General features: G+C 36.3%; 1 protein-coding gene across 2 annotated transcripts in view; it reads left to right on the forward strand.

Moving 5' to 3' along the window:
* Positions 1 to 7895: 7895 nt before the first annotated feature.
* The window catches only part of frmpd3 (FERM and PDZ domain containing 3), a 157299-nt gene continuing 140515 nt past the window's right edge, over positions 7896 to 24679 (forward strand). For both annotated transcript variants that reach the window (XR_007829103.1, XM_051128156.1), the window contains exon 1: positions 7896 to 8211. The gene's annotated coding sequence lies outside the window, so the exon portion shown is untranslated. The remainder of the gene's footprint in view (positions 8212 to 24679) is intronic.

Raw genomic sequence — 24679 nt, forward strand, 5'->3', positions numbered from 1 at the left:
CACGCGCTTGTTATCCTAACGCTGTGATGTCACATGGCCTGTCAAAGAGATCTGTTGCGGTGGACTCAAGGAAATTACAAAAGCTGCAAATATCAACACCCATAAGGCAAGGTTTTCTGACCTCGCTTTTGGATTAGATTGAGGTTAATATACGTCTCAGCGGGGTTTAATGAATGTGCTAAATAACCAGCTTTGGATATTTGATTGTTTCTGAACAAAACTCTTTTCTGCTTAAATGTAGTTAAATACAATGTGTGTAAACCAGGCAGTGTGCTCTGTTAATGATCTCAAAACCTCCAGTCTGCTTGTAGACTTGTTTCTGTTTTATGTCATGGCTATCTGCTCTCTGAGCTTTGACTGGCTGGAATCAGCAGGCTATTTTTAGCTCTACTCCCATGACAATAGAAAGGAAGTCCTTGACAAAATGCTCTGATGCAACCCGTATTTGCTTGTGATGTGGTTGAAAGTGACTAACTAATCAATAATTTTATCAGGCATTTACAGAGGGAGGAAATTAAAAAAAAAAAAAAAAAATGATAACAGAGATTCACAATTCCCCCACCAGAGGTCCCAGGTATCAGGCAATTGTCCATCTGTTTCCATAGCTACAGGCACACCACGGTGGCATCAGCATACATTGCCATGAGATCGCACCCAAGTCACAAAAGCAGAATGGATTTCAAGGTGCTGAAAAAGCCATAGAACACATTCCTGACAGTGGTGTCAGTCGTATCCAGATGGGAGGATGCCCTGTGGAGTATTCAGATCAGGGTGTCACGCACACCTGTAATGCAAACTGCAGTGAATCCAGATGAACTGTGACTGGGGGATTGAAATAATATAAAGAAAATCCTTTCAAAGGTCCACATGATGTTTTCTGTGAGTGCAATTGGATTGTAACCCTGCTGGAATGTTCCAACTTCAGGACTGGAAACTGCAGGATGTTTGACACCTTCATCAGAGGTGCTAAATCACACCACATCTGGCTTGCTGGCTGCACATTAAGGTCTTTTCCACTGAAGTCTGGGAAAAGGAGCAGTGCTGAGGATGGGTGCTGTCTTAGTTCAGGTCCCACCTACAGGGAAATGAAAAGGTAATGGGGGAGTAGATGAGAGAAGGGCAAAGAAATTGACAGGTTGTGATATGCTGTGTCAAGGGTCTGCAAGCTACAGCAACAATAGTGAAAGAAGTGCATGTGTTTTATTTAATGTCCTTTACACCTGCATACCAGTGCACATTTTCAGATTATCATTCCCACAATCGTTCTATTAAGTTACAAATACTATTAAAGTGTGAGAATTAAACTTGGTATACAGGGTCCTCAGTATTCCTCAAACAAATCACAATGCGCAAAACACAACTTTCACGGATACAGTGGAGTCCAGGAGGATCGCATTGGAAATCTTTTTTCCAATTTAAACTTAAAAACCTTTAATCGTGCTATCCTTTGCTAACAAGAATCATTTGTAGGCCATTCAGCAGAATTGGTGCAAACTGCACGACAACACATTTGAAAAGCATTTAAGTATTCAAATCTTAGATGTTTACTAAGATACTTCTATTATCTACTGAAACCCACAATAGTTTTAGTAAACCTAATATATAATATAAATCATCATTTATTGGGTACTTTCAACTGGAAGGTGGTTGTCCCTAACCGTAACTTATGAAAATATTGAAATAATTTTTGTAGAGCATACTGCCGTCACTCCTGTTAGATAAGAACAAGAAAATGAGGCTAGAGTTCCCGCTTGCTCACCAATACTGGATAATAGAAGATTGGAAAAAAATTTGTCTGGTCTGATGAGTCTCAACATCTCAATGGATGGTATGGTCAGAATTTGTTGTAAACAACTTGAAAGCATAGATCCATTCTGCCTTGTATCAGCAGGCCAGGTTTGTGTTGGTGGTCTAATGGTGTGGGGGATATTTTCTTGGCACATTTTGGACCAAGAAAATTGAGCATCATTTAAACATCACAGTCTAGAGTATTGTTGCTGACCACATCGATCGTTTTATGACAACAGTGTGTCCATCTTGTGATGGCTACTTCCAGCAGGATAACAGACAATGTCACAAAGCTCAAATCATCTCAAACTGGCTTCTTGAACATAACAGTGAGTTCACTTTACTCAAATAACCTCCACAGTCACCAGATCTCAATCCAACAGTGCACCTTTGCGATGTGGTGGAACAGGAGATTCACAACATAGATGTGCAGCTGACAAATCTGCAGCAGCTGTGTGATGACATCATGTCAGTATGAAGCAACATACATTTCCAGCTTGCTGAATCAGTGCACACAGAAAATTAAGGCAATTCTGAAGGCAAAACGCCAGGTGTAAAGTACCTAATAAAGTGGCATGTGAGTGTTGTGACAGTGATTCACTAGGATAGCCTTTGTGAATAGCCTTAAGAAGGCTTGCTTGTTTATAAACTGTGATGGTCTTTAATCTATTTTGTTATCTCTGTGAGGTGGTTTACAACACATTTACTCATGAGCAAGTTCACTGGTTCACCCATGACCATTCAATCCCCCCAAATAAATTAGATTCACTATCTGAATCCAGAAATCCCAGATTGTTTCCTTGTAAAATGTCTTAATATAAACATAATCTACTAAAAATAAAAATAAAAAAAGTGTTAATGTTTGCATCAAAGAATATTTTGCCATCAGATTTGCTAAGTGGAAACACTGGTTGTCAAAGCTCATCGTGATATTCAAGGATTATACACACATAGACCATTTTAAATCAGCAAACATGTCAACTCCTGTCACACCCAGTAGGCATTAATGCTTAACATGTTTGTGTTCACTTGTCTGAACCCCAGGGATTCCTAATCCCACCACCAAAGACACCAGACACCAGATAAACCCTTTCCATAGCTGCTGCTGTTTGATATATCACAATCATTCACATGTTTAATACCTTGTCTTGTTCTCTCTTTGCTTGTTTGTTCACATTGCAAATTTATGTTGTCATTTATACCAGACTGTATAAGCTATTCTCTGTTAATGATCAGTTGTTCCACACACAGTGTCCACACACTCTCTAAGCACCAGTACGAGCAAAAATCAACATTGGCGAGTTCATGAACCAATTTTTCTTGCCAAGGATGGTTCTAGGATTTCATCCTCAGGGATCATAGCCCTCAGAGAGACCATTAGATACAGCTAAATAAACAGCACTTTACAGTGCTTGCGAAAACTGTATTACTGTATGAAGTAAATATATACACACATACCCATTAAAGCTACAGAAGTGATTTAGTTATGAGCAGTGAGTGTCTCTCTGTTTTTCTTTTGTTTGATTAACATTATTAAGATTAGAAATGCATGGATCTGTTATAGTGACACATATCCAACATTTTTTTAGAAAACAAAAATGGTTTTATCTACAGAAGTCTATGGAACGCAAAACCTTTGAAGCTCAATATCTCAAAAGTGCTCAGAATGCAGCTAAGGCGACATAGTCATATTGAAAGGGTTCCATTAAAAACAACAGTGAAGAACTTGGCTTAAGACAAGATTTTCTTTTACTTTCAGTAAATTTAGTTATGTTTGACCCTACTTTACCCTACTGATTCAAAGTGAATCCTATTGTTTTGACTCTTCACCTGAAAACCAATGCCCATGATACAGTTCACATATCCTCTTTCTGGCCTTTGGAATAAGGGTACAAATAATGTAGTGACTGGGCTAACATGTCTTTGTTATTAAGAGTTGACATGAGGTGTTAGCATGAGACTAGGGAATTGTTTGACATGGCAACAGAGACCACAATGGGGATGGAGTCTATCATTTTGGCAGCTTATAGGGCAGATGTTTAGAGTGGGGCGTCATATTCCACCCCATGTAGACTGTCAGATGAAGAAGAAAGTTCTTTTGTTCATTTAATGGAAAGGATAGTTGGATCCCTGGTCGAGCAAGTTTGGTGGAGAATTTGACTTAAAGAAGCTCTGATAACAACAAAAGTAAAAGGTAAACTTTCACAAATTAATTATCAGTTTTATTGCTGTTTTTAAGGTCATCTGTCAAGATGCAGTGTAATGCATGTAAATGCTCAATTATTTAAAATTATATTTGTCACTGTAGCATTTCAGTGACAATGTGGATTGACATGCAGTATTGTCCTTGGATGGGACATTATTTCTCGCATCTGGTCACATTTACAGGAAAACAATCATCATCAAACAAAGTTAAAACAACTGATGCAGAACCTTAAATTTCTCATGTTTTGTCTGTTTTAAAAACACAGGCATGTCAACAAGATAAGTCTGTGTAAATCAAAACGGCTCTGATAGTATTACCCTTATCCAACCTTAGGGGCTGATTGACAGGGGAAGCTATTTGCTCACAAGGGAGTCGGGCGAGCTGCTTTGTATCCTGCCACATGCCTCTGTAAATGTCTCCTGTCTTGCCTTTTTGTCTCAAGCTTTCTCATTTCTTCTGCACACACATTTATGCCTTGATTGTCACACCCTTATAATCACATAAATTTAAAACAAACAAACAAAAGTAAAGTAAATGTGTTATTAAAAAATAAAAATAAAATTAAAAAACGAAATCTGTAAATGACTTTCTATTTCAGATGGCATCAACTAGGTTGCATAGATTATGTATACAATTTACTCTGTAAATCACCTGGTACCACAGTGTATTTGTAATGTAGAACATTCATGTACATGAAACATTAGTTATGACAACTAAATAACTCAAAGCCATGTAGAATCATGTTGGTGAAGCAAATGCATTCTAGCAATTGCTTTTGCTCTTAGTTTGATTTATAGCAGTTTATATGTATAGAGAGAGAGAGAGAGAGAGAGACTTGTAACTATATATATTTATAATATATATATATATATATATATATATATATAAAACTTACTGAATCAGCTTCTTTTAGTTACTTGTAGACAGAAAAGAAAAATAGAAAGTGAAAGTAATAATAAAACTCATTTTATTAACGCAAATTGTTATTTTCCTATTTTTTCACTTTTGAGTAGGCTGTGCCTCCCTTGCCTCCTCTGACGAGTCGCCACTGGTGGCGTGGCTAGTGAAAAACTAAAATTTTTAAGTCACTGAAATAAGACCATGAAACACATTCAGAACATTTGTTCACAAGACTTTTGAGAACTGGATGTGGTAGGCTAGAGTTTTTTTTTCTACAAGATGATGTGAAAATCATTTAATTCACTCATTTACAGAAAAAAAAATATATTGATTTAAATTTTCGAAGACATCTTTTGTGATCGAAAGGGAATATGCGAGGGAGTGACAACGGCCATGAATATTAAGTGATTCACACCTGAGAGACAAAAGGCCCTCCTCTAATGGCCCATCAATGAGACTGTGACTGTTAGGTAGAAACAATGCAAGAAGATTCAAAGAATGGAGTTTTAGATTATTTGTATTTTATTTACAACACAGTATAATATAAACATACATAATGAAGGTCAAAAGCACATTATTGACTACATTGATGTCACATGTACAGAGACGTGAACAGACTTTGTGTCACTCCTGAAAACTGTTTTCTGAATTCTGTTCAACAAGTGAAACAAGTAAATTATACCTGATATTTAAGTGATTGCTGCTTCTTTCCATGGACTCAAGAAACAAAACTCATCATCAGCAGTCCAGGAACTTCTTGGAAAATCAGTGTAGTTGAACATCTGATGTTGGTACAGCACTCTTCATGTGGCATTCATGTTGTATTCATCTGTGGTGCAGGTATCAGATCACTAGACAATTTTTTTTAGCACGTTAAACATCTATTCACGAACAGAGTATTAATAATAAACTAATATTACTTTCATATCCTATTTTTATACGATAAATAAATAAATAAATAAATAAATATGATTTTATAGCCATAAACACAAGCATGCTTTGTATGTATTATACAATACAAAACCATTTCATGTCTGGGAAACTAATGTATTACTGTGAAGCACGTCATAAACATCTATTCGTGAACAGAGTATATGACAGTAGTTTGGTCTAAACAATCTTAGACTCTATCATTCAGTGTTACAGTGTAAACACTTACTTTTATATTGCGTCATTTTTATTTTATAGAACATTAAAAACATCCTGGCGCCGTGAAACATTTCGATGCAATGAAATGAAACATACTTCATAACGTTTCACTTGATTGCACATGTAGTCAGGACTTATAGTTTGGAAAAAATCTAACTAATATAATGTCTACAAGTTATATCACAGTAACACAACAACTAACGTAAGTTGGCTAATAAAATAAAGACTTAGTCCTTCAGTGGATTTCACCGTGTGTCGCATCGCACTCTTCCTCTGAGGGAAATATAAATCTTACTCACGTGGCTGATTATAATTTCAAAGTGAAAGTAGCTCGTGGATGTGATCACATTAAAAATAATTAGGTCTGACCAGAAAGACTAGACATGACGTTGGTTTCATACAGATTACTTTAACACATGATTTCTTTTAGACAAGACTTACTTCATTTAAAAGTAGACATGTTAAGCTTTCTATAGATGTATCTCTCATGTCTCTGTGTGGAGTATTCACTGAGTTTTAGTTCATTTTAGTGACGCATTTCTTAATGACGATCACAGAGAACAACGCGGCAGACTCCATACCCTGTTTGTTTTCTTTATTTCACAAAACCACAGATTGTTGTTGTTATGAGTGTACGCAAATAAAAGTAGACTCCTTACAGATTCGACTGATGTATTGCTCTTTTCTGTACGATCAAAGATGACGGAGTAATTGCAGTTCATTTTGGCGTTATCAGAAAAACTGCCACAAACCGCGCCGGCGCGTTTTTCTACCCCAGAGGGTTAAGGTAAGTTAACCAAGATAAAACAAATGCTGCAGTCTTTTTGATCCATTTGAAATACACCTTCAGCACCATTCACTGGTAGTTTCATTTTGAAATTGCCACCAAACGTGCAAGAAGCGACATACTCTAGAATCATTTTGCAAACATTACACCACAGGCACATTTTAGAAACCATGGGACTGGATTGCAAATTACATCTATAACAAAAAAAAATAGATTTGAAAGAGAAGTGATTTGAAAAACAAATATCAACACTGAGATGCACTCAAATGTTGTTAAGGGTGAACTTGACCTTCAGCTTCCATGTCCCATATAAAAAACTTCCTCAAAAGGTGCTGTTGGTGTTTCTGAAGACCTTCATAACTCTATTAACAATCTAATCAATTCCCAATAGATAAAATCAATCGTCATCTCATTCAATACTCGTTTCACCAAACGGGAAACCCCATATTACCTTGCTCAGAGAGCATCTTCACTTCGTAATCCTGCACTGGTTTGGGTATTTAATGATGCTACTTTGCTGGGTTATTTGATTAGCAATCCAGTGTTCCTTCTGTCCTCTCCCAGGAGGTTTTCAAAGAGCAGCCCGCAGGATAGCTCACATCCATCCCATATTCCCTGCGGAAGTCTTTAATGTAAATTTTCTCCTGGGGAGACGCATACAGCCTCTTTGCTTCAGTGCATTCCCTGCGAGCTCATGTACGTGATTGATCGTCCAGTCTTGGCACATATATATGAGTTTTGTTAGTACAAGCAGTGTCACAGCACAAGGACAGACAGGGAAACCCAGCATGCAGTGATATCAAAGCAACATTACCCATAATCACACACGTCCAAAGAGCATCTCTTGGGACGTGCACACGCGCTCTAATGTGGACGTGACTGACATGTGCTGTGTCTCTCCACAGATCCTCCTCTTCTCTCCCCTCCTGATTTATGCCAATAAATGAAGCATCTCTCTCCTGCACCCTCCCTCTCTCTCTCTCTCTCTCTCTCTCTCTCTCTTTCTCTCCCTCCCATTCTCTCCTCCTCTCCTGCGTTCACGCTCTATCCCTCCCTGCATCTCAGTCACACTCGTCGGATCTCACAAAAGGAAGGGAAATGCATGCAAACCCAGCGAGGTGGAGAATACGGGGGAAAGTTGCATCCAGCAGTCGCTGAGAGCGAACGCACACCGCAGGGATCCACCGGAGATGTGAGAGGTCCGAGCGGCTGCCCATCCCCCTGTCTGCTCAAGAAGACACCGGGGCCAGCTGCAATGACCTGGGTGAATGGGAAAGAGCTCTCTGTGAACCTCCACCTGTGCAACTGCCAGCAGGAGCTGCCCAAATAGGAGGGCATGATTGGTTGGGCTGAAACCGGCTGCCGCATGCTTCAGACATAGGTAAGGTGCCATCTAATTCAACAGATTTAACCTCTGAAAGGATCAATGCAATCCTCCATTGGGGATGTCAGGCTAATGTGAGCTGTCGTTCTTGGTTTTTGTTTGCTTTTCTTTCTCGGGGAAACTGTGCGAATTGTTGTCAGATTGGCATGTTTGAGCGAGAGCATGGTTCCATCGAAGTTTGAAATTACAAAAGAGATGCGTGTAATCAAAACTCATGCCTTGGAGATGCTGGGAAAGATCCTCATTAAAATTCAGTGTGTGTGGCAAAGCACACAGTAAAATGAAAAAGGAACTATGCCTCAAGCAATCATATCTACTTTATTCTCAAATGAACAGTAATGCGAGCCGTAGTCTTCCTCTTGCATAATCATAATTAAAACTCACAAACCCATCAATGAACTCCGAATATTCCGACCAAAGGATGTCAACAACATCATCTGGTGACTTTGACAAGTGGACATCACCTGCCTTCTGAGCTTGACATGCATTTACAGAACTGGACTATTGAGTTAGCAAGCATTAAATGCACCGTTGACCGAGGCGATGCTTAATTTGCAGTGGACTGGGGATCTGTGCAAGCCCTTGTGGGTGGGGGTGAGGGGGTCTCTCAGCTGCAGGTTTAGTGCCAGTGATTGATTTGCACATGTGTACATTGTACCTCGGCTCTCAATTTCAATGCAGCCAATCTGTGCTAATGAGCTAAATAACTGCATTCAGTACACAAAATCAGCTGTGTTTACATTTGCATGCCTTTTTCTTGCATCATTATGAATAATAATGATGCTTGATTTTTAAAGACAAATCTTTGGCAATCTTTCAGGAAATCTCTGTTTGTAACTGGATGAGTTGCAGTATTTTACCGTAGGGGAAATGTTGATCCTTGGCAAAGATTAATGACGTGTTTACTGAAGAGTGGAAATCTCATTTTGTGATCGTTGAGAATGAATCGCAAGGTATGACTATGTGATTTTACTTTTCTCTTTAATTTGCTATAACAGTTAAATGCGGGGTTTGCTTGGGTACCCAACAGCTTTAAAAACTGCACCATCATGTCCTCTATATATTTAGTGACTGATTTTCTCTCAGGCCCGCTGTTCTCTTCCACGTTTACTCACATGTCCAATGCAATCTAATTTGAAAAGATTAAAGCTGTCATATGGTCTCCTGAGGAATACACAGTTATATGATCTTCAGTGTCTTGTTAACGCAATGCTTGGCCGGCATCCCGAGTCAGGCACAGCAGCTCATAAGCATGCAAATGCATACTCCAAACCAGTGCAATTTTCAGTTACAGCACAACCCGATAAAAGTTTATGACGGCATGAGGAAGCACCGTAGTGCATTTCCGAGATTGAACCTGCATAGAAATGTTGCATTTAGAGGTGACTTGGACTGCGCAACATACATCACTCTGCTGAGCAGCGAACTGTACAATGATCATGTCACCTGCTTTAAAGGGACAAACAGCAGGTCCGTACAAAGGTAGTAATGGGATCTAATGATAATGGCAGGGCACTTTGATATGTAACATGGTACTAAATGATTACCATCTGCTATGTTATTTACATAGTACTCAATAATACTTAAGACAATACCAAACAACCATGTTACTCGTTTGATTGTAGAGTATTTAGTTAAACTTTGTGTCTTTATGGACTTTGTCTTTAAGTGTCACTATCCAGTTTGATCATTGACACAGGAAACAATGTCTCTTGTTTCACCTGGCACTTTCTTACGACAATACAGTGTAATATCACATATTACAATATTACAAGTAAGTATAGTCATGAAGTAAGCAAAACAAATTACAGTCATTATTGCAATATAAATCCCCTCTGGGTGAGACAAGATCTCGGATCTTGACCACAGAGCCAGTTTAGGTGATTAGTCAAGTACATTTTACATTAGTTTCACCCCAAAGGGGTCAACTTTTACCAGTGTCCGTCCCCATTTAAACTCTGTAGAAAGAAATATTAATATAATCAGCTGTTAGCACGGTGACATACTTGATGTCATCACTCCCTGTTTCTCTAATGCTTCAGATTAAAGCACACTGCACAGAGAAATACTTGTAATTGAAATCCTGTTGTGACTGTAAGGATTGTATTTATCATTATTATTATTATTATACCCTAAAACTGATCGGGCAGACCGAACCGTAAGGCCTAGAGACTTGAAACTTGCTTGCTGATCAGATCCAAGAATTCGCCCCTATCGGCCAATAGGGGTGCTACAGCAATCAAAAACGTGAAATGGGGGTTGTGCGCAACGGACTTTCGTATTCTGCTAAACAGGTCTGATATATATAGGTCATGGATTGATACATGAAAGTTTTTTTTTTTTTTTTTTTTTTAATCTTTTTCACTAACATTTATATATAACAATTGAATAAAAGGTCAACAATAAAAATAGCTAGCTAATTTAACGAATTGCTTTAAAAGTCTATCGATATCACTATTATTTAATACGGCTATTAATGCATTCTCAGATAAGTAGAAGCGATAAGACCTTTTTTTCCGGATTTGGTCATGTGCCGTTTGACATATTCACAAGTTTCCTACGCCCCAGGCCTTGCGTCAAAAGTGGGAGCGTCTTCTGGTTCAAAGTAAACAAACTGGACGTGACACTCATTCATTCAACAGTTGACAGGAGTGATGAGCAAATGAAGCCTCGTGAAGCACCAAGACTTTCCTCTGACTGTTTCGGGAAAAGATTCAAAGCCTCGAGAGTGTCGAAAACAGCGCGATCTGGTGGTTAGTAAAAAATAAAGCAGCCAAAAGACTGAAGCTCCATCGGAATAAGCATTCACCACAATTTCCATAGATTGGTATATGCACAAATAAATGCCTAACCGTGTGTGTGTGTGTGTGTTTGTTGAATTTCTGACTCTGATAAATTAATGTACCCACTGAACAGTGCCATTAAATGTCAGTACGAATATCAATATGATGTAATAGAAGAATAATGTACACATATATTGCATATATATATGGCATATATTTAATTTTCCTGAAATAATTTGTATTCTTCATATTACTTGTATGACTGGGTATTTAATAATGTAATTATTAAATAGGTCCCAATGAAAACGTACTCGGAAAGTCAGATCTGGGGGTCGAACATTAGGACACGCAAAGTGAATCGCGCACATGACTGGACAGAAAGTGAGGCTTTTACGAAAGGGATTTCTACATTAACAAGCCTCGAATCGAGGCTTTATCTGGCATGCCCTTTAACACAAGCCCCGGTTCAAATGTCATTTCACTAGTTGACAGCCATTCAAGATTTAGCGATCCAAACTTGCTAATGATGTGGGAACACAAATTCGAAAAGCATATGTTGTGCATGTAAGAACATAATGACATCTCTCATAAAGATGTGCATCTTTACAAAGTAAACAATGGTCTAAAAAACACTTAGCCTCTTTACTAATTAGCACACAAATAGCACTGGTATACTATGTCCGCCACCTCACTGGAAGTTGTACCCACGTTCTTTTTTACAGTAGAGCCCCCCAGAAACTTGTGGATACCCTATTACTCATAACTCTTGACCCTGTTTATTATTATTATTATTATTATTATTATTATTATTAGGTGTAAGTGGTAATTCTCTTAGTCTTTATCTTCTTCTGTTTAACATCTAATAACTGTAACTAAATTAGGTACCCAATTACAGTAGGTACGATTTTACATAATGTTCAATTTGTTAACATTAGTTAACTACATTAGCTAACAAAAACTAACAATCGAAAATACTAATAAATCATTTAATAATCTTAGTTAATGCTGATTCCAAGCTTTAATACAATAATAGATTCAACTTTTCATTTGTAATAATGTTAGTTAGTGGACCTGAGCTAACTTGTGCTAACAGTGAACAGCTGTATTTTTATTAAAGGGGTCATATGATGCGATTTCATGTTTTCCTTTGTCTTTGGAGTGTTACCAGCTGTGTGTCATATATAAGATCTGCAAAGATTAAAGTCTCAAACCCAAATAGATATTCTTTATAAAAGTTAAGACTCAGCCACGCTTTCCTAAAACGGCTCATTCAAACACGTCCCTGCATATCACGGTGTGGGAAGATTTGCATAACACCTCCCAAATGTATACGCAAACAAAGAAGGTGTAACTTTTATTCTCACTGTAGTATCGTTGCAGCTTCCACCATGTTGTAGAGACGCTGTGTGTTTAGTTCGTACTTTGTTCGGCCAGAACAGTACAACGTAAATATTCTAATGTGTGTAGCGCATTTTATGCAGGACTGTTTCCTGAACCTGGGAGAGTAGCCTACAGCTGTGCACACTATAAAGTGGGGCAATTCCAACGTTGCAAGGACAGTCTGGCGCTTCTGACTCACAGCCTGTAAGTACGTTTTCATATTTCAAGAATTTAGTACTGACTATTCAATCGCAAGATTTGAGCAGTGTAGAGTAGTGCTTGTTGTTTGTCATTTCTATGATCATAAATGCAGACGGTGGTGTTATGTTTACGTGGCACAGTGCGATGCAACGCAATGCATAAAAAGACAGTGCGAGTCATTATAATCAGTCATTATGTCCTCACTGGATGCAACAAATGCCTCATTTATAATTGGTTTTATTGTTTTTGTCTTGTGACAAAAAATGTGAAATATTTTTGCTATTTAAAATAACTGATTTCTATTAGAATATTTAAAAAAAATATTTCATATTTTTGCACCAGGCCACGCCATCACAACATGGTAAGGACACAACATTTCCATCACACGCTTAAGGTATTTGTCCAATCACAATGCACTGAATAGCTGGCTAATCAGTGCACACCACGCTTTTCAGAACGATGAGCTTTGTAAAAATCGACATGTTTCAGAAAGGTGGGACAGAGAGGAGAAACAATACTGTACAGTATGTGGAAAATAATGTGTTTTTGAACCTCAAACTGCATAAACACATTGCATTACACCAAATACGCAAAACAAATTATGTAGTCAAGTTGTCCTAAGACAAGAATGGGTATCGTTTTTTGATGAAAGGTTTTGATCCACTTCATATGCTGACTATTATATTATATTAATCATATTAAGCTTTTTTATTTTATATACACTACAAGTCAAAAGATTGGTTTTCTCTCTCTCTCTCTCTCTCTCTCTCTCTCTATATATATATATATATATGTATGTATATATGTTTTTTCTGTCTCTTTTTCTCACCAAGCCTGCATTTATTTGATCCAAGGTACACCAAAAACAGGAACATTTTGAAATATTTTTACTATTTAAAATAACTGTTCTCTATTTAAATGTATTTTAAAATGTAATTTATTCCTGTGATTTCAGAGCTATTTTTTTAGCATCATTACTCCAATCATATGATCATTCATAAATCATTCTAATATTCTGATTTGCTTAAATAAATAATGTTGAAAACAGTTGTTTTTTTCCTCAGGTTTCTTTGATGAATGGAAGGGTTGAAGAACTGAAGAACAGAATTTATCTGAAATAGATATTATTTGTAACATTATAAATGTCTTTATCATCACTTTTGATCAATTTAAAGCACGCTTGAGACTTAATTAAGTATTAATTTCTGAAGGATCATGTGACACTGAAAACTGGAGTAATGATGCTGAAACTTTAGCTTTGATCACAAAAATAAATTACGTTATAACACATATTCTAATAGAAAAATATTTCACTGTTTTACTGTTTTTTGCTTCTTTAGATCAAATAAATACAGGCTTGGTGAGCAGAAGAGACTTCTTTAAAAAACAAGAAAAAAAAACTTTTATATTTTAAATTAACACATCGTATAATAAGCCTATTAAGTTTTCTTGTTGTGAACCTAGATAAATTAACTTACACTGACAGATATTTTATATATTTTATTTCACTATTTTCCTCATTTTTCTCAGCATTCATCTCAAGCTTTTGCAACAGCAGTGGTGTTTCCTGTTGCTGTGTAAATGTGTTTTAATTCTTCATAATGATCTCTTCATTAGCAGCCAAGAAATATTTCATGTTAACTCTTGCCAACAGGGAATGGCACTGTCTTGATACAGGATATTTGGTGCAAATGTAATACATCACTCTGGCTGTTCATGAAATAATCACACTCAGGATCAAATTTTGAGTTCACAGAGAAAGTTTAGATGGAGTGTACTGGAACCACTAAATCCTGGTTGGATATGTTTGGTTTGGTTTTCTCAACCCATTCTTATAACTCTGATCATATCTGTGAGGTACAAGCACCAGATCAGGGTTTATTCTGCGATAATAACTGGCTGACTGTACATTAACTCTAACGCAAGTTACAAGATGCTACGATGACAGTAAGATTTTGTATGTGACTTCTTCTTCAGAAGGGTCCCGCTGGTTTGGCAATCTGGACACGTTCTGAGTATTTATTGGGTCCTACAGGACACAAAGGAGGTCAGAGGCTGGGTTAAAATTAGAAACATGACTCAAGACTTTGAGCTGTAGGTGCCGAGGGAGTCAAAGGACCGATGATAATTAAACAAGGCTGATGTTTAAGACAACAGGCTTCTGCAGACTAAAAGACATGTATCTGAACACATAAATTAATTTTACAGTTGCAATAAATTTTATTCTTTGGGATAAACCCTTTGAGATGCATCATCTCGTTTTCAAGGGGATCTTATTACACAAGAATCAAACATGTAACACAAAAACAAACAACAACAATTACAGTGATCAAAACAACATTTATATAAAGTTTATATAAATTTGCCCAGTACATAGTCTGTACTGTAAAAATGTTTTATTTTACTTTTACAATTAAAATTTTAGTAAAATTTTTAGTTTTAATTTTTGTAACCTTATGACTTATAATTTAGATTATATTTAGACTGTAGTGGAGACCAGCTCATTCAAAGTCTGAGTCTGGGCCGAGATCTGACATGGTTGAGACAGAATCAAGAACTAGACCAGAAGAGGGTCTAAGTGATTCAGACAGTGTAAATATACTTTCCTTCGGGATGAACAAAGCCTGGTTTTGTGTCAGTGTCAAATGAACCTTTGCAGTGCGCTCCGGTCCACATACACAATAATACGAAGCGGATGATATGCGTGAGTCGACATAGACTATAAAACATACCCGCAGTGCCGTAGCACTCTAGACCGAATCTGAGTCAGTCCAAGTCGAGCCAGGTCCACATGCTTTCCAATCCATGACTAGAAAATGAAAATTTGGTCTTGTCTCGCACTGAGAGAGCCGGTAAGGTCCCGAGTACAACACCGTGAAGTACATTTTTAATGAAAACTATTCTGATGAAATATTCTGGCAAAAAGAGCTAGCTTATAATTGGAAATCGTGATCCACCTTAGAAGGTCAAAACTAACATTTTAGCAACACCAAAACCTCTCACTTTTTAGCATAGCATGTGTATGCAAACAGAATGTGAATGTGGCATTGTTAGTGTGTCATATAGCGTAGACTGAAGTTGATGTGAATGCAATAGACGCAACTGAGAGCTGCAGTGCAGTGACACAAAGGGCTATTATACAAAACACATCCACTCTAGTATTTCACCAGTTACACTCCATGGCATCTGCAATTAGACATAAAAATGGAGATATGATTTTTTTCAGGATTGTGCCATGCATCAGCATTATGTGTCATGTTATCTCTGCAAACAAGACTTCAAGCAGAACCCATGGATTATATTTTGCATAAAAGATAATAAAGATATATTTTTTTGTATATATTGTGTGTATGAAAATAAATAAATAAATAAATAAATCTGAGCAAGAATCATTAGATGACATTAAAAGACACTATTTAAAGATCACAGTGCAGCCCTAAATCTTTAGCAATCTTTGCCTCTGTCCTTCAAACCACTAGGTTTTACTCGTCTGTCAACAAAAACTTTTTAATCATTTAAGATATAGTCAAATTTAGTATGCTCAGTTTTTCTTTTATATATTTTAGTAAGCACAGGTCAGAATAAGTACATTGTTTCATTTTGCATAAATATATCTGTTTTGCTGAATGATGATGGGATTTTATTTATTTAAAGGTTATTTGAAACAGTGTAACACTTTAGTTGCACTTTATATGCTTTGTATATAAAATGTATGTATATAAAATCTCTTTTGGGTCACACTTTAGTTTTGGGATCAATTTGCATTATTAACTAACTATTAACTACGACTTTTGCCTCAATAAACTCCCATTTTGCTGCTTATTAATAGTACGGTAGTTTAGGTATTAGGTGGATTAAAGGATCTAAAGTATGGTCATGCAGAAAAAGACTTTGATATGTGTTTTATAAGTACTAATAAACAGACAATATGCTAGTAATATGCATACTGGTTAACCCTCAATGACCCAAATGTAGAAAAAAAAAAAAAAAAAATGTTTTTACATTTTTGACATGTTAGTGAGATTTTAGGAAAATTGCAACATTGGGCTCTTGGGGCAGCAGAATTTCAGTGTCTTTACTCACTATCTGAACAAATGTAGAGGACATCTAAAGGTTCATTTGCAGGGTGTAATGCTTCTGTAAGCGTATATCAGTGGCCTAGATGAACATATACAATAATAACCACACAATAAGTCATATTTTTTTTATGAAAAATTAATTTATTATAAAAATACATGCTCAGGTTATATTTACAGAACCTAAATGAATGGAATCATACACATATGATGAGACTGTCTTTCCTGGCTGATGCCATTCCAAAAAAAAAAAAAAAAAAACACTGATTATTTTCTATGCTAAATGCAAATCAATCCCAATCAAACTTACACATTGTAAAGAATTCAGCCATTCCACAGAATTCACACATTACTGTCGGATAGCGTATTGTGCCCTTACTTATCATGCTGGTAGCACTGATACCCCCACATTCCAGAACATTATCACCTGTCCCTCACGCAGCCAGCAGATATTTGGGCAAACAAGCAAAGCCCAGGGAAAAAAAGGACTGGTTAAGTATATTTTATAAATGATGAGATACATAGTTTCAAATATTGCTACACAAATTCTTTAACATTCTTGAGGAAATAACTGGTAACACTTTATTTTGATGGTCCCTTTTGAACATTCTGTTGACAATAAGTAACGCTGCACCTACATGTCAACTAACTCTCATTGGAGTATTAGTAGACTGTCTGCTTAATATCTGCTAACTCTTTATTGTGATGGTCTCCCAACAGACATTCTACTGACTATAAGTAACTTTGCAAGCACATGTCAAGTTAATCTAACCCTAACCCTACCAGTCTACTAATACTCTATTAACACTCTAATGAGAGACATACAATGTTACTTAAAGTCAACACAATATGTTAAAGGGACCATCAAAATAAAGTGAAACCAAATAACTTATTCAACTTATTTAATAATCATTAAATATTGATGGAAACTCAAAATTGTAACAAAGAAGGCATTTAAAACTTGTGAATGATCAAAAACAGTATGTTTCTACTAGTATTTTTTTTTAAAGGGGTCATCGGATGCCCATTTCCCACAAGTTGATATGATTCTTTAGGGTCTTAATGAAAAGTCTCTAATATACTTTAGTTAAAAATTCTCAAATTAACCGCTAAACTTGCTAACTAGCACATTATTAGGAAAGACGATTGCAAAGATTCATAAAAAAAAAACCTTATACACACTTCTGCTGTAAGTGAAGCTGGATCACGTATGATTTGCGCGAACATAGACGGATATATGTAGATTGGGAGGCGCATTCCCTTCACAAACAAACGTAATGGACCTTTTTCACATTTCCGGGTTTCTCATAGCGGAAGTCGTCATAATTGGGTAAAATCCGACAGCAGTGAATGGGAGAGTACCACAAAGATATTTTTTGCGTTCCCATTTGCTCAAATAACAAAAGAAAAACTACACGATAGTGTTTTCACAACTTTAATTCAAAGGAAAAAAAATTGAGAGAGACTGATATCGGCAGTCAGAAGAGAGAACAATGTCAAATTTACCCTCCCTCCCACAGACGTGGCATTAGAAACACCCTCACATAGTGTTAACTAGTTTTTTGGTAACTTGAAAAGGTGGTATAATACAAAGTATAGTGTTATAAATGCATATACATTTTTTTTTAAAAATCAAAATATAAAAAAGGATTTATGATGATGATGACCGTTAAAATGCGTCATCACAGGCTTGTGAAAAGGGTCCATCCACTGCATCTTCAGCGGCTCAGATGTTGGGAGTAAATGACGACCACTATGTTCATTATTACATCCAGCAACACAACACCTCAATCGCTCAATTCTTGTCTAACTTACATCCCTGCTCCGGCATCAAAACATGGAGGTCGGACTGTTACAGCTGATCTGAGGTAAAACGCCCATGTCATGTATCGTGGGAGCGAACTCTGTCGACTCGTCTGAGAATGGCTCGATTTGAAAAAGGGGATATTATTTTTACAGATTAATTAAAACCACTGCATGGATTTTTATCATTATAGGGTAGATTTGTACATACACTGCCAACACACATTTATGTTAAAACAGCATGTAAACGTGAACTTAGCATCTGATGACCCCTTTCATATGGGACAGGTGTGAAGCACAATTCATCCATGTAATTTTGTTACAACACTGACATAACAAGCTCAAAATCTAAAACGATCACAGCATTCAACAATACCTGTCTACATAGTGTAGGCATATTACTAATCACAGAAAAAATATTCTGGGCATTTTACTTACTTGAATGTTGATTTATCCAGTCCAGAAAAACAAGATGCTTCAAGGGGCATTTGCAGGTTGTGTAACTTAATGTCAAAGACGTGTTAATTGCATTGGGTAAATGTGGTCTTAAAGAGAGACAAAAGGTCAAGCTAAAAATTATGTTGTAATATTACAACAGTGGGCCTTACAGGGTTAATAGTGAGAATTAGTCCTTGAAATAAAATGTTATTAGCTTTTATAAACATAATTTGATATGGATGCCAAAATAGGAAAAGTCTGTAATGTGTGAGTAAGAAACACCAGTTTACATTTCCAAACATTCCTTTAAAAAACAACAAATTAATGGCAATAAAACAAATATTAATGTATAAATATAGTGATGATCAAATAAGTTACCTTTTTTTATATATGTATTACAGTAATAAGACATTTATTTATGATAGTTAATGGTATCATTACTTTGATTTTGGGTTAAATGTAATGTTTTGCATTTGATAACATATTCACCTCATTCCAAAGGCACTTTTTGGAGTCTCATTCATTTATTGTGTTTAAATATAAAGTAACATTTTTGGTGAAAGTGGTTTGTGTCCAAATTTGTGTCAAATCATAATCAGAAGGTCAGGGAATTATCTAAAGCAGGTGGTCGTGGCTGGTTCATTATGTAGCAATCATCTTCAATCTCCATTAATGACTATCAGCACATCACAGTCCATGCATAGCCTTAACTACATTTTTTTTTTTTTTTTTTTTTTTTTTTTGGAGTGATCTCCATTTAGTTCCCATGGAAACCTTTTGTAACTCGTAGCAGGATGGATGAAAACAAAGATCCTGTGCGCAGACGGAGAGAAAGAGAGGGAACTGTGGATGAGAGTCCACCTACTCATGGAGCTGGAACAGAACAGCTCTTAGCGTGGTCAAAGAGCACTGGCACATCAACACTGCCGCTCTCACGCTACACCTGCTATAAATACAGCGCCGCAAGAGCTTGCACTGGATGAGCTAATTCACACGCAAACTTGATTGTATTTACAGGATTTTTTAAAACAAATGTGCCCGGCCTCACTGCGTGTGAATCACCGGAGCATGCTATTCTAACGGTAATATTTCTTGTATGCATCATCTGTGATCAACAGGTCTACACTTGTTTTCTGCTGAGTATATATTTTTTGGGGGATATATTTCTCATTATGTATAAAATATCTGTGGTGAAACAAATGATGAATGTACCCAACTAGATGCAAATTAAAGTTTAAATCTTTTGATGAGAAAGAAGCAATTTTAATGTAACTGTTATTGTTTCATACAGTGGCGGCTGAAAATTATGTCTGTCCTAGGAAAATTGACTTTGAATATCTTGTATCTGATGTTATGCTGATGCAGATTTTCTAAGCATATTGCGTAGGTGTGTTCAGAGAGTGTAAAGCCTTTCCATGTGCTCTGCATTTCAATCTTTTCAATTGTAATATGCTTATTAAGGAATGCGAATGAAAATGGCTGCTAATAAAATTCAGGAGACAGCCAATTAATTATTAATAACTGATTATGTTGTAGTCAATGTATGCTTTATTTTCTGTGAGGTTTTTTTGCATATGCTTAACACTCAGTAATTTTGATAGTTCAATATTTTAAACCAAGTTTAGTGTTTTAAAGTATTTTTTTTTTTTCAAGTAAACCATATTTCTTATATTATGATTGTTTAATGGCAGTTGTGGTGTCATTAACTCTTTCCCTGACAGTTTTTTCTTTTTTTTTCTTTTTTCATGGCCCCAAGAATATTTCAGCCTTGTCTCGTTGTTTATACGAAGCTATTTATATGTAACGTTTAGAGGCACAAAAGTACATTTTTGTATATTATTATATTATTATTTGTTTATGGCAATAATGTCAAATACAGTACCAAAAAGTAGTCCGAATGACGATGCGTTGCAGCCACAGTCCTCTCTGGTGGAATACAGAAGGTTTGCGTGAGGTGCAGGGCAGAATTTCGTTTTTGATGCGGCACTATTTGAATTTGTAAAATTTCAGCGCGGGCTTATTGCTGTTGGTGCTGGACTCACTGCTTGGGTTGGAGATGTAGATCGCCGGATAAAGGCTTGAATTTGGGTCCGTTTCTTGTAATCGTATGGATTCTCAAGATTTGGATTATTTGTAACAAGATTTGTAATTATGATGCGTGTTCTGTGTATTTTATGGTTCTATTCTTAGTCACAGCATATCGGAGAAAACACCTTTTGTGTCCCATCACGTCATAATGGGTTAAACGATTGCAGAAATGTTATTTATTTTAAGGGTTTAAAGTGTAGTCTTGTTTAACATTATGTAGGCGTATTCTTGGAAACGAGCGAACAGCAGAAATCACACAGAACAGAATAAAATGTTATAATTTCATATTAAATAACCGATTAACAATTTAATAATGCAACTGAAAACATAAGGTCATTGGTATGACAAATAAAAACAACAATAATTAAATTAATGCCACGATTTCAATATTCATAGGGATTTGTTTTTAGGTGTCGTCAGTACGTCAGTATTGTATGTTTAAATGCTGAAAATACGTAAGTATTTGTACGTTTAGATGCTGTAAAAGCGTCAGTACTGTAGATTTTAGTGTCTGGAAAAACAATGTATGCTTTGTAGAACCACATTTTACGTAAAATGCATACAAATTGTCTTGAGATCACGTTAAATATTTAGTTGTATGAATATCTGAACATACAATATGTCTGAAGAAAGAACAGATATATAGCCTATTTTTGTCAATGGTGGGAAAAGAGTTACAAGCAAATACTGTGAAAATGCCCCACCCCAGATAACACTTTTCAACCACTACTGACTGTGAGTATAAGAGTCCATGTACACAATTTACTGGTGAAATGCAGTTTTTGCCGAAAACCCCTGAAATTATTACCTTGCAATCTATGCTTTAAATACAGCCATAAAATACTCTGTTTAGATTTAGTCCACTCTTTTGGACAGTAACTTTCCTTTTTAGAGAAGCCAGCTGAGGAATGAGGTGGTGATCCAGAGCGTGTCCTCAGGTTAACATCGTGCTGAAGCACTTAAGAGTCCTCCAGATGAGAAACTACTGTAGACGATCCAATAATACAGACTGTGAGAGCTCAGACTTCACTTACAGCAGATACCATTTTTATTCGGCACAGATGAAAATCAGGTCTATCCGATATGCTGTTCCATCTTATGTCATGTCTCATTTTCACAACTCGTGTTTTCGGTCCATGAGAGATTTGTCAAAACATGAGTTTTCAGTGTTTTTTCAAGTGAATGTTTGACACACGGTACCGCAACATATTAAATGAGCTGTACTTCATCCCTCACAGCCACAGTTTTGTTCCTGTCAAATTAAATATGCTGTTGACTCTGACTGAGCTCTGTTCTTTGGAAACCTGTGAGTAGTCATTTCTCAACTGCAAACAGAACGCCAGGGGCATGTCGGGGCAGGACAGGGCAGCTTGATTTCAATAAGGGACCAGTGGAGCGCCATATGAGATTCGCACCCTTTCGAGTGGCAGTGCATATGTTGCGTACCCTATTTTTTGTTGATGGAACATTTATGATGTTTTTATTTTGACTTATTTTTAATATGCCCGCATTTTGTTACCAAAGACGGTTCTGTTTCAGTAAATAGATTTGCTCTACGTCACAGACATCTTATCAGAGCTAAGAGCGCACTCGAATGCAGAACGGCGGATACTTGTGCAAAAATACAGCGTTTTAGAAGGAAATGGATTGCAAATTTCATTGCTTGAAGATGTGTAAAAATAACAGCAAGAGCTATAATGCTGATTAGACAATTAATTAACACTGCAGGAGCCCTTTTCAATCACTGTCAGTCTCGGCTTGAGACATTTGCATGATTCACTGCCACAGCCAGCTATGTGTGTATATGTGTGATTTACAGTGAGTGTGTGTTTTCAGAGAGTGTGTGTGTATCTGTAAGACAACTGAAGCAAATAAAGCAGTATAGCTTCTATCTGCCATTAAATGTCGAGTATATGTACAGAGGGGTCCAAAAATAAGGTAAATGTCTGCACATTTCAATTAAAGCGCACAAAGAGAAGTATTTATTACAACCAGACAGAATGTGCCTGATCTACAGAGGGGTTTTTGACAGAGTTCATTACCCAGTGAAGTGCACAATCACTGGTGGTCACGGTGAACAACTTGTTCCTGGTGCCTGATGAAAACCTAACTGGTTGAAACATTGTGTTTAGTTGAAAATTGGGCTTTAATTTCAGTCTGCAAACATTCATCTTTTTTGCTTTTTGGTCCTACACCTGACAGCAGTTTGCGTTTTAAATGTGCACACAGTAAAAAGTATTGTTAACTTTGATAGTACATACTTTTGATGTGCAAAATTTGCCAATACTAATTATATTATCATCATAACTAATATGAGTGAAGAGTTTACATAAATTAAGGTACTTTTTTTTTTACACATTTATATCATTAAATGTAATACATTGACATTCTGCATTGTGAAATGCTATTTTGATTGGGATAAAAAAGAAAAAAGAAAAAAAAAAGCATTACATGTCAAGTCAAGATGTCTACTTTCCCAGAGAGTGAACCTGGAAAAGACACATAAATGTTAAAAGACAAGACGATTCGTCTTCACCATGCCTTTTACTGAGACACAATCCAATACTAGTTTAATCTTTCATAAGGTTTTTATAAAATAAAAATGGAAAAGAGATGTGCAGAAATAAAAAAAACAAAACAAAAAAAAAACATATAGATATATTCACTTAATATTTCAACAGAATTTAATGGATTTCTCCTTTTCAGTTTTTCGTTTTCTTTTCTTGCTCAGAGCAATGTTCATTTCTTCTCTGTCCTCTTTCTCTCTCTCCACGCAAGACTTTGGCAGTTCAGAAACAGCTACAAAAACATTTTCAAGACATATTTGCACAAGAAAAAAACAAAAAGCTGCACAAAGCGACTTATGATAATACATAGTGAGAGCTATAAGTTCACCATTAAAGATGGAGTTCCCTGAAATGTGTAACACTATGATTCTATCAAGACATTTGTTTGAGCATCTTAACTGATCCTACATACAGCGATACTGCAGAAATCATTCAAAATATACACTAAACTTGATTTGAAGGTGTCCTTCACTGCAGATGGGATTTTTTAACTGGGGGGGGACCAAGCTGTCAACAAATGATTTCAACTCAGTTATTTTGTATGATTTGGGCTTTAACTAATGCTCAAGTAGTCACTTTGCATAATTTGGGCTAATGGTTTGCACTAAAAAGCCATTGGGGGATTCTTATTTGAAATCATGGATAAACAACAATGAACAAAGGTACGCCTGCCTGATCAATACTAGCAATGCAAGATCAAACTGTTATTTTTCTAGTATGCCAGTCGCCCTCCAAAACTTCATGCCTTCTGCAAAATATGTTTTATGCAGCTGAAATCTAACATAATTTGTGCGAGAGCATGGTCTGCGCTGCTCAAAAAAAAAAACAAACAAAAAAAACACTTCTTAAACAGAGATGGTGAACATGTTGGTATTCTTATGGAATAAACGTTATATAATGTATTAGTCTGTATAAGCTAATATAGCATGTGGTGTATGTCATGCTTCATCTTATTCAATTTTGTTAATAAACGTTGTCATTGTAGCATTTTTTATTGTCGCTTTTTGTATTGTTTGCTTTTAATAATGAATAAGATACCAATGAATCCATCTTTTGTTTTAGTCTTAAAAGGTAAAAGGTGTATAATGCAACCAGGGTTAACCATTTTCGTTACCATATAACTATAAAC

This window comes from Labeo rohita, chromosome 14, assembly GCF_022985175.1.
Source record: "Labeo rohita strain BAU-BD-2019 chromosome 14, IGBB_LRoh.1.0, whole genome shotgun sequence".
Classification (NCBI taxonomy): domain Eukaryota; kingdom Metazoa; phylum Chordata; class Actinopteri; order Cypriniformes; family Cyprinidae; genus Labeo; species Labeo rohita.